This window comes from Triticum aestivum, chromosome 3B (genome assembly GCF_018294505.1).
Source record: "Triticum aestivum cultivar Chinese Spring chromosome 3B, IWGSC CS RefSeq v2.1, whole genome shotgun sequence".
Lineage (NCBI taxonomy): Eukaryota > Viridiplantae > Streptophyta > Magnoliopsida > Poales > Poaceae > Triticum > Triticum aestivum.
Window position 1 is genome coordinate 71259080 of NC_057801.1, and position 7690 is coordinate 71266769.

Here is a 7690-nt window from a genome sequence, read left to right on the forward strand (position 1 = left end):
TACCAACGGCAGCATACCCGCGGCAGCCGGCGATGAGATGGGCGGCGAGAAAAGGGCTAACGCCGGAGGTGGAGCAGGCGCTTGGGCAGCCTTCTTCCCGCGGTGCTTCACGGCAGATGAGCTAGCGGCGGCGGACATGGCGGCGACGGCGCGGCGCCAGAGAGAGGGAGAGAGCAAGCAGAAGACCTAGGGACCGGGGAATGAAGAGAGGACAAACTCCAGGGGCCAAACTGCTTAAATTACCAACCTCCAACCGCGGGAACTATCCCGCGTGGGCCCTCGAGTCGACGTGGCAGCGGTCAAAGCACCACGCGAGCTGGTCAGCGGCGGACAGTCGAAATTAGGACCTCGGGTGAACAACTTAGAAAGATTTAGGACCCAGATGTGCATTTTGAAAGAATTAGGACCCAGTCGACACTTTTGGGAAAGAATTAGGACCGCGCTTGCATTTTACTCTTTCATGAAACCGCAACGAAGAAGGGGAATTCGCAGTGACCACCTCGGTTCGGGTCCACTTTGCAGAAAACCGCCGGTTTTCAATTTTTTACGCAGAAAACCACCTTCCAATATTTCTTCTTAGAGAGAATATACTCATCTCTCCATAAAGATGCTATGTTGATCGTTCTGCCCGGTGGGACCCATCCGAGCGGGCAAGGGATCGCAAACATCTTTTCTTTTCAGAGAAAAGGTTTTCAAAAGATATCCGTGTCGACTGTGGAGTATGGTTGTGTCCATCGCCATGCCATTGATGCGGAAGCCGCCGCTCGCAGCGGGTCGTGGTCATCGGAGGCCTCCTGCTCGAAGACATGGCGGAGCCACGACACCTTCGGTGCATCGCTCGTGAGCGCTTTTTTTATGAAGGGATTGTCGTTGGTATAATATGTTGGCAGAGGAGATGATGGTGGAAGGGCAGAGGATGATCGGTCAGCGGGGGCTTCGTGTCGACGACAGAGCTTCATGCGTCGTCGTGCCTTGATGCAACTCACTATGCGAGAGGCATGCAACCGATGTCGCTACCATATGCACATAGCACATGCGGGACCTGCTCCGAGAGTAAATTAGAAAAGAACAGTGAATGCCCGCAAAGCTCCTCAATTTATGTCCGGTTTGCTAGAATTTGGACAATCAAACGCGTCTATGAACCGATGAGATAACATGCTGGATGGCAAAACTAAATCAATGAACCGATGAGATAACATGCTGGATGGCAAAACTAAATCAATGAACCGATGAGGTACTGCGTTGGACAGCTCGAGCGTTTAAGGTCCGCGGTTGAAGATGTCCTTACAAGGAAAAACGAAACGCACCAAAAAAAGCATGTTTGCTCCCATGCATCCATCAGCAATAGCATGACGGAGATGGCTAAAGAAAGAGATGGCAGGAACTTGGAAGTGATAGGCGGATACGCAGCAAAAGACGCCGTCGTAGTTATATTTTATACTTCCCCGTAAACAAATATACGAGTGTTTAGATCACTAGCTCTTATATTTTTTTACAAGGGGAGTATCTATTTCAAAAGCTGAACGAGGGCAAGCTCGCGGTGCACGCTTCCCCTCAATCCCTCATGACGACGATAGCGGAGAAAGCATGGCCTTATTTTGGCTTTTGTCGCATGTGTCCACTCGTAGCAGGAAATTTTACTGAACGGAACGGAACGCAACCGCCATGGCGGAGGATGCATTATTTCCTGGAACGGCAGCGGATCTTTGATTGCTTGACCCTAGTTAAATGGACTGAACATGTGGAAGTACTAGCCAAGTAGTAGTAGGAACAAGAAAGACTTAATGTCAAGACGCACGATGACACCGACAGATTGGTCTTCGTCAAGGAAAAATAGGGGGAAGAAGGAGAGCAATCCTTGTAGGAAAACTGAAAATTACAAGACAATAAGCCGGTCAGGTCAGTCAGCATGTCCAAGTCCGTGTCGATTCAAGCGCCCAAGTTGTTGTGAAACCGCAAGGAAGATGATGTTTGCTTTTAATATACTCCGTATAAAGCTGAGGGAAACCCTTTCTCTTCAATCGGGAAAAACCTTTCGTTTTTACTAAAAATAGATCTACAATGAAGAAGTAGAATTCGTGGGGACTGAGAGTGTCTTTAAAGGGAAAACGTCACCATGCCAAGAAGAGTATTTAACCAAAAACTACCACATTTGCCGGAAACGTGACAGAAAACTACCACTCTACGTTTTTGTGCGAAAAACTATCAAATTTGGACTAAACCGTGGCAAAAAACTACCAACTCGGGAAATCGCTCGCTTCGCCCGCGCTAACCCCGTTTCTGACCGGTTGGGCCCGCGAATCAGTCGCCACGCTGGCGAACGGACGGCCGCCGCGCGTTGACGGCCGTTAACGGCCCGTCCGCTGTCGGAACGGCGCCTGTCGGTGGGCCAATAAGTGAGAGCGAGCTCAGCCGCTCATTCTCCTCCTCCTCGCTCGCTCTCACTCGTCCTCACTCCATCCTCTCCCTCTCCCTCTCCCTGGTCCTCTGACCTAGGTCAGCCTATCGTCGTCGCCGCCGCGGCCATTGCTGCCGGTCGAAGGTGAGGATGCCATCCTGGTATGACGAGGACAGCTCGGACGAGGACATCAACATGGTTTCATTGGATCAGCAGCTATTTGTAAGTGCATAATGGTGGAACAGAGTTAGGGTTAGGGTTAGTTCATCCAAATTGGAGATTCCAATTTGCTTTTGGTTTGATTCGAAGTTTCTTTTGCAGGAAACCCCTGACACTGTGGTGGAACCATCTTTCTGTGGTTCTTACACTGAATCTGAGCCGACGTGCATGATGCATCATCAGAGGCCAAAGAAGATGGTGGCTTTTGAAGGTTCTTTGACTGGCAGGCGTTTCCTGGGTTGTCCTATGCAGCATGTATTAAATCTTGAACGCTAACTTGTTTTGCTGGTGGAGATGTGTGATGTGTTTTGCTGCTGGAGATGTGAGATGTGTGGTGCAGCATGTGGTGCAGAGATGTGTGCTGCAGCATGTGGAAGCTATATATGAAAGTAGATCTTTAGTTAACTGAATTCAATACATGACTGAACCTGATAACACCTACAAGCAGATATCTTTAGTGTATTATGAACCTGAGAATATAGTTGTTAACTGAAAAAGAACAGAGTAGGTGTTAACTGAAAAAGAACAGAGTAGGTGTTAACTGAAAAAGAACAGAGTTAAATGAATTTATATCTACTACTAAATGTAGTTGTTAACTGAATTTATCTCTGTTGCTAAATGTAGCTGTTAACTGAATTTATCTCTGATGCTAAGTCAGGTGCATATTGATGTAAACAAAGGGTTTCAGTTAAATGAAATGACTTTATGACTTTTGGTTTCTGTACTAAGTTTGTTACTAAGTGCTTTGTGCTTAATTATAAATAATTGCTTCTGTAGGATGAAGGTGTGAACTGTGGGGTTGTGGAGTGGGTGGATGGTCCTTGGCCAGAGATTCTACAAAGGTGCCTAACCAGGATTTGGGACATGTATCATGAGCAGAACTTGGGCAGGGTGAATGACAAACAAGCCTATGAGAAAGAGGTGGCCAAGCTACAGAAGGAAATTGATTTCCTGTCAAACAACTACAGCCAGTTGGTGGAAGATGTATCCAACCTATTTGACTACCAAGATGGCAAGATGTCTCATGACATGGACTATACCAGTCAGGCAATCAATGAACTAGCTGAGAAGAAGAAACAACTTGAGGATCAGGCAAAGATTGAGTTAAGTATGGAAAAGCTGAAGCTTGCCAAGGAGCAAAGGTGCATTCTTCAAAGCCAAGCAGAGATCATTCAGAACATGAGGAAGGCCATGAAGGAAGTGGAGGGGGACAGGGACCTACTTAAGCAAGAGAAGAAGAAGTTAGAGTATCTTATTGCTGATCTGCTCAATGCTGGGCATGACAGCAAAGCTAAGCTGGAGAGGATGAAGGCAATTATGAATGAGTGAAGTGGTTGGTTTGTGGGTTAAGTAATTAGTAGGCCTATATATATAGCTGGCCTTGGATGCATGTTAGGTGTATATTTTGGGAAAGTTTCATGTGCTTTCTGAATGGTATGAGGGAGGGAGGTATTGCTATGGTTTAAGAACTACTTGGTTTTATCTATGATGTAATGACTATTATGTTAAGACCTACTATGCTAAGTACTCATGCTAAGTTAAGTAAGTAAGAATGTTTTATCTATGATGAGGTTGTTTTACTCTGCTTATATCATGTGTGATAACTGACAGTAGTGACATAGTTGGAAGTAGCAAGTAACATATATAGCAATTAGCTTAGATAGTCTGACAAATAACTTAACATAGATAGTCTGACATAGATAGATAGTAGTGCCATTCATAGTCTGACATAGATAGCAACTACTATTAGATAGTGCCTGACATAAAGATGAACTACTAGTAGATAGTGCCTGACGAAACTGAACCTAGGAACTTACTGCACTTAAGAAAGTTCAGGACTGACGAAACTGAATATTAGTGCAGCAGTTCACTCCTCCTTCTTCAGCATCTTCAGGCGGTGCGAGCGGCGCACCGCAGTCACGGCCGCCCTCTTCTTCTTGCCCGGCGCCGGCTCCAGCACATCATCCTCACCGCCATCTTGTTCTTGCTTCACGACGACGCCGTCTAGGAGATCGTCCACCTCTGGCAGCGCATCCACGTGGATTGGGCGGTTCCTATCCCCCTCCACGGCGTCGAGGACGGGAGCCAGCATCTGCAGTTCAGGCTCGTCGTCGGAGAGGACGACTACCTCATCCACCTCGTCGTCAGAGTCGTCAGAGGGCTCGTCACTGGACTCGTCGTCAGTGGACTCGTCGTCAGAAGACTCACCCTCAGAGTCGTCAGAGGGGCCAAGGACCCATGGATCGCTCCACTCCCAGTAGGCGTTGTTGATTGGGGCTGGGACAGCGAGGACGGCTTCGGTGACGTCGTCCGCGGCGGCCGGTGGCGTGGTGGATGAGCGGTACATCCACCATCTGGCACGCTGCCTGGGGTCGGGGGAGCGCTGCACCTCGCGCATCGCCCAGAGCAGAATGGTCGGCGCCAGGATGGTGCGGCCGGCAGGGAAGGCGCGCTGCTTTTCAGCAGCCGTCATCACCTTCACGAGGCCGCGGGCGTGGTTCCTGAGCATCGCGATACTGGGGAACCAGCGCGCGATCTCCCTGTACTGCGCCCGGATCTCCTTGTTGTTGCCGGTGAGAGCTTCGATGGCGAGCTGCCATTCCATGGCGACGGCGGTGGCGGTGGTTGTCGGCGGTGATTTCGACAGGAGAGAGGGGGAAGTGGGGTGGGCGGTGCGAGCGACGAGTGGGCGAGTGAGCAGAGGGCGTGGTGGGTGGACACGTAATAAAGTAGTAGAATCCGAAACGACTGGTTTTAATCAACGCACGCTCACCACGCCGCCGGCTGCTACGCACGCTGAAAAGAGGACGTGGCTAACAACATATAATAAGTTTGGTCGATACTAGTCAAACAAATCACCAGCACTAGCCCATTGGTATTGAATGCATAGTTACAACCAATTGGTCCTGGGTTCGAACCCCAGGCCAGACTTTTTTTGTGCAGATTTTTTTTCATACAATGAATTTGGCAATAAGTTCTGTACTGTAGAAATGGCAAAGTAAAACAAAAAAACAAATCAAAACAAATCAGTAGCACTTAGCCCATTTGTATTGGGCACAAATAAGTTCACATGTCACATTGTCCAGAAATTAGTAGCACAACACACATTTAGTAGCAGAACACAAACTTAGTAGCAGAACACAAATAAGTAGCATACACTCAATAGTTTCCACTAGCATTGAAATAGGATGCAAACTTGCTAGGAGGTTTCCTCTTCCTCTTGCCTGCCAATATCCCTGGTTCTCCAGTGGATGTTCTTGGTGCATTGAATGTTCTTGTAGATGCTGATCCTCTTGTTCTTGCAGCTCTTGTTGATGCAGATCCTGTTGCAGGTGCTGGTGAAGACCTGGCTGCTCCTGCTGAAACTGTTGATGTTGAACCTCTCTTATTTGCTTTAGGAGGTGGAGCTGATGATGCTGGCATCTGTGTAGTTTGGTGTTGAGGTGATGGTTGTGGAGGTGGATGTGTAGCACTAGAACTAAAAATTTCTCTATTCTCCTGCATGACAAAATTAAATCAGTTAGTAAATATACCAGAACTAAAAAAAGTAAACAAAGAATGCATCATTTTTGAATGACCTGGTGTAAGTTCTTTCTCATCTCAAGACTAGGTTTTAGAGCTTTCCCACAATTAGTATATTTGTGGCCTTGTAGACCACAATTGCTGCATGTAATTGTTCCCATCCTGCTTGTGTCCTTTGGAGCAGGCACCTCAAACTGCCCCTTTCTCCTAGCTGTCTGTTTTTTGCCTGCTTTTTCTTTGAACACTGGGGGCTCAATATCAGGAGTATGGGTGTCAGGCCGGAATTCAGGACCAGGGACAGGGTACACTATGTCTTTGTATGCTTCAATATATAGTGCTTTTTTGAAAAATTCATGCACATAGTCCTCTGGGTGCATGTGAACCTTGCTCATTGCTGCTATTGCATGACTGCATGTCACACCTGTCATGTCCCACCTCCTGCAGTCACATGAGTGAGTAGCTAGGTTCACACAGTACTGATTTTCCTTACTATTAACTTGCCAAATGTCAGGACCTGCCTTGTATGCATCACAAAATTTGGCATACTTCTTATTCTCCTCTAATTTCTCTGAATAGTTGGGTGTGATCATCCACCTGCTGTTCTCTGTTTTTTCCCTAGTCTTCTGCCTTTTGATCATCTGCTTAGTCCTAATTCCTTCAAACATAGTCCTAATTGGTTTGGCCCTAACATCAAGGATCATTTTGTTGAAAACCTCACTAAGGTTGTTCACAACAAGATCAGTTTTGCAATTGTAATCCATTGCAGACCTACACTAAGTCTCCTTTGGAATTTTTTAAGCCACTTCCAGGCATCCTCACACTCTGCTTTAAGCTCTGCCATTGCCAATTCATGGCCATGTTTGGTGAATGAGTAGCTAGCCTGATCTACTAGCTTCTTTAGTTCTGCTCCTCTGAAACCAGCTGACTGAAAATTTGCATATATGTGCCTGAGGCAGTATCTCTGAGGGGAATCAGGGAACACCTCATTTATAGCCTTAAGAAGACCCTGATTGTAAATTTATAACCATGGTCATGAACAAAAGGAAATAAAGCTACTAATAACAATATATATCTGAACTAGTGGCTAAGATAGGGTGCATACCTTTTGCCTGTCAGAAATAATGGTGTAGGTTCCAAATTTGCTACCACTTCCAATGCAACATCTTAGCTGGGTTAGGAACCATGTCCAACTATCTGAATCTTCCTTATCAACCACACCAAAGGCTATGGGGTAGATGTTGTTATTGCCATCTCTTCCTGTGGCTGCAAGTATTTGCTGTCCAGTGGTTAGCTTGATGAAGCAACCATCAAGCCCTGCATCCATACCCAAATTAGCTACCATATATTTACAACAAGATATTTTGAACAAATTGCAGTTATAGATTTACCTATAAAGGGCCTGCAACCATTAAGAAATCCTTGCTTTGATGCATGCAAGCAGTAGAACATGTACTTAAATCTAGGTGTTGGGGCAGGGTTTTCTGGGTCCTCAAATGTTGTAACTACACACCTGCTACCAGGGTTTGTGTCAAGAACTGCTTGTAGGTAGTC